Below are 3,560 nucleotides of genomic sequence, written 5' to 3'. Positions count from 1 at the left end.
GAGGATCGTGGCCAATCAACCTCGCCACCAGTGTCTCGACAAACAGTACCGAAAGCGTGTGTCAAATCTTCAGCAAAATATCAGTGGATGACATGCATGGCCTCCATACGCCTAGTCAATCTTCTATACTATCCATCACCAACACCAGTCCTATCAACTACCTATGGTGCATGAGAGGGACCATCTATAAGCATGGCAGAAACTGGCTGGTCACCCTCTACATCGTCAAAAGTATATCCCAACCCCTTGTCAGGGGGTGCACCTAAGAATGCATAACTCAAGTGATCTGGTAGTGGGTTGAGCTCAACTGTGGGAGCATCTTCAGTCGATGGCTCGAGACGTTCCTGAGAAATTTTCAGCTCTGCTAACCCAAGAGAATCGAATGGCATATCCAACTTCCTCTTCCACGAAGGTGCATTCAAAACCTGTAGTTGCTCTGCTCCTTCCTTGTCATCAATAACTGATTTCCCCATTAAGGATCTCTCTAAGGTCTCTGACTTTGGAAATTGCTCAACTTCTGAAGTCCCGACAGAGTCTACCCACTCTACTTTAAAACACTCCTCTTTAGCTGTGGGTAACTTTATTGCCTTGAACACATTAAAAGTGACCTTTTGATCGTGAACCTTCATCGTAAGCTCTCCTTTTTGTACATCAATCATAGTTCGGCCTGTAGCCAAGAATGATCTTCCAAAGATGATGGGAATCTTCTTATCTTCCTCAAAATCAAGAAGTACAAAGTCAGCAGGGAAGATGAGTTTATCCACCTTGACCAAGACATCCTCCACTATACCTCGTGGATAAGCGATGGAACGATCAGCTAGTTACAATGACATATATGTTGGTTTCGGATCAGGCAGACCAAGCTTTTTGAAGATAGATAAGGGCATCAGATTGATGCTAGCTCCTAAATCACATAAACACTTGTCGAATGACAAGTTTCCGATGGTGCAAGGAATAGTGAAGCTTCCAGGATCTTTAAGCTTCGGAGGCAACTTCTGTTACAGCATATCACTGCATTCCTCCGTTAGAGCAACGGTCTCTAAGTCATCGAACTTCACTTTCCAAGAGAGAATACCTTTCATAAATCTCGCATATCTAGGCATCTGTTCAAGAGCTTCAGCGAAAGGTATGTTGATATGAAGTTTCTTGAACACCTCCAAAAACTTCTCAAACTGCTTATCCAGCTTTTTCTTCTGCAACCTCTTAGGAAAAGGAGGTGGAGGATAGATCTGTTTCTCCCCTGTATTACCCTCAGGAGGAGTGTGTTCCACAGTAGTCTTCCTTGGCTCCACCTCTGCTTCCTTCTGCACTTCTTCTTCAGTCACAACTGCATTTTCTGAAACTTGAGATTTTTCAGGCTCTTTGTCTTGCTGAATTTGGGGGCTTGCGACCTTTCCAGACCTTAAGGTGATGGCGTTCACCTATTCTTCACCTTCCCTCTTGCCTGGATTTGTTTCTGTATCACTAGGAAGCGTTCCTGGTGGTCGATTCAATAAGGCATTAGCAATTTGCCCTATTTGGTTCTCCAGAGTCTTGATAGAAACAGCCTGGCTTTGGCATATAAGAGCCTGGTTTTTGCACATAAGCCGCAACTATTCTAATTCAGATTTTTCATTCGAAGATAGACATGCACCAAGAGTTTGTTATTGAAGTTGGAGTTGTTGTCTTGGTGCAAATTGTTGCTGAAAACCAGGAGGGTTGAATTGTGTTGCTCCAAACTGCTGCAACGGTTGTTGCATCACATTCTGATTATTGCTCCATCTGAAGTTAGGATGATTCCAGTTGTCAGGATGATAAGTGTCTGGAACTGGTTGCTGCGATCTCTGAAAGTTGCTCACAAACTGAGTTGATTCACTAGATATAGCGCATTGTTCGGTCGCATGCGAAACTGCACATAGCTCACAAACACTGGTTATCTGATTAACACTCAAGTTAGCCAGAGAATGGATCTTCATAGACAATTCCTTCAGTTGAGCAGTGATAGCCGTAGCTGTATCCACTTCAAGAACTCCTGCTACCTTGCCTTGTGGACATCTCTGGGTTAAATACTAATATTCATTAGCAGCCATCAGTTCAATTAGATCATAAGCTTCCTCATAGCTCTTTGCCCATAATGCTCCACCTGATGCTGCATCGAGCATGGGTCTGGACTGTGCTCCCAACCCATTGTAAAAACAACTGATGATCATCCAATCAGGCATTCCATGATGAGGACATTTCCTAAGCATCTCCTTGTAGCGCTCCCAAGCTTCACATAGCGATTCTCCCATTTGCTGCGCAAATTGAGTAATAGCATTCCTGAGTGCGGCTGTCTTCGCCATAGGGAAGAATTTAGTAAGAAACTTCTTAGCAAGATCTTCCCAAGTAGTAATCGAACCAGCTGGTAGAGAGTGTAATCAGCTCTTAGCCTTGTCCCTCAGAGAGAATGGAAACAGTCTCAGCTTCACAGCATCTTCAGAAACACCGTTGAACTTGAAGGTGTCGCAGATCTCAGTGAAATCCCTAATATGCGTATTGGGATCTTCCGTTGGAGCACCCCCAAACTGAACTGAATTCTCCACCATCTGAATTATGCCAGACTTGATCTCAAAGGTATTAGTTGTGATAGTTGGTTTGACAATGCTAGATTGACTGTCATTGATCTTGGGTTGAGAAAAATACATCAAAGCTCTCGTTCGTGCTGCTAGATCTCCCATTGTAATGAGTACCTGAAACACAATAAGTAAATCTTGAAAGTAAAAGATTCCGAGTCAGTGAACTTTAACGACCACTGATGACAAGCACATAAACTAAAAATTAACACCGAGTCCCCGGCAGCGGCGCCAAAAACTTGTTAGGGCGAAAATACGCGCTAATATTCACGCAAGTATATGCATTCGCAAGTAGTATAAGATATAAATCAGATTCGTTCCCACAGAGACTGGTTTAGGTTAAGTTCAATTTATGCACCTATGCAACAAAGTATGGTTATCACTCAATCCTAAGACAAATAACAAATTGGATTTTTATTAAACTAAGAGATTATACTAAATAACATTAACTAAGAGAATTGAGGTTGAATTACTATATATGACAAACATGGGATTCTAACTTCCTAATCAGATAACACGAAACTAGTAAAAGCCAACTTTCGTTGTACGAATACCCTACTACCAAGCATCCACAAAAGAGATAGAAGTTGAATAGACACCAATTATGCTTTGTCCTTATATGTCTATTAGAATTGAAAACATTACGGTTTAATGCGCAAGTTATCTATCATGATTACATAGGGCAAGTAAGATGGTTAAAATTACATATGAATCATGCATAACAAATACATGAACCTATGCTAGCATGGCAAATTCTAAACCTATATATTCATTGTCGCTTCAATATAGATTAACACGTTATCTTATATGTTAGCTACGCATATAAGACGAATAAGCACAACCAATACTAGGATATCAATCAATCACCACACACCATGATATCGAAACAAATTAATTATTGAAATCTATAAGTAAATCACAAGTAGAAAACAAGATCTTCTTTTTTGGAGTTTTTTTATGCTTCTAGGT

The 3,560-nt window shown here is 41.1% G+C and overlaps 1 non-coding gene across 1 annotated transcript; it reads left to right on the top strand.

The window, feature by feature from the left end:
* The first annotated feature begins 2,199 nt into the window (after window positions 1–2,199).
* LOC141703034 (small nucleolar RNA R71) lies at window positions 2,200–2,306 on the top strand. Its single transcript, XR_012567333.1, has one exon. It is a non-coding gene; the product is annotated as a small nucleolar RNA R71 (small nucleolar RNA).
* The last annotated feature ends 1,254 nt before the right edge of the window (window positions 2,307–3,560 follow it).

Source organism: Apium graveolens, unplaced genomic scaffold (genome assembly GCF_009905375.1).
Source record: "Apium graveolens cultivar Ventura unplaced genomic scaffold, ASM990537v1 ctg6096, whole genome shotgun sequence".
In the NCBI taxonomy this organism is placed as follows: Eukaryota; Viridiplantae; Streptophyta; class Magnoliopsida; order Apiales; family Apiaceae; genus Apium; species Apium graveolens.
The sequence above is the reverse complement of the archived record's forward strand: the minus strand, read 5'-3'. Positions and strand labels throughout refer to the sequence as shown.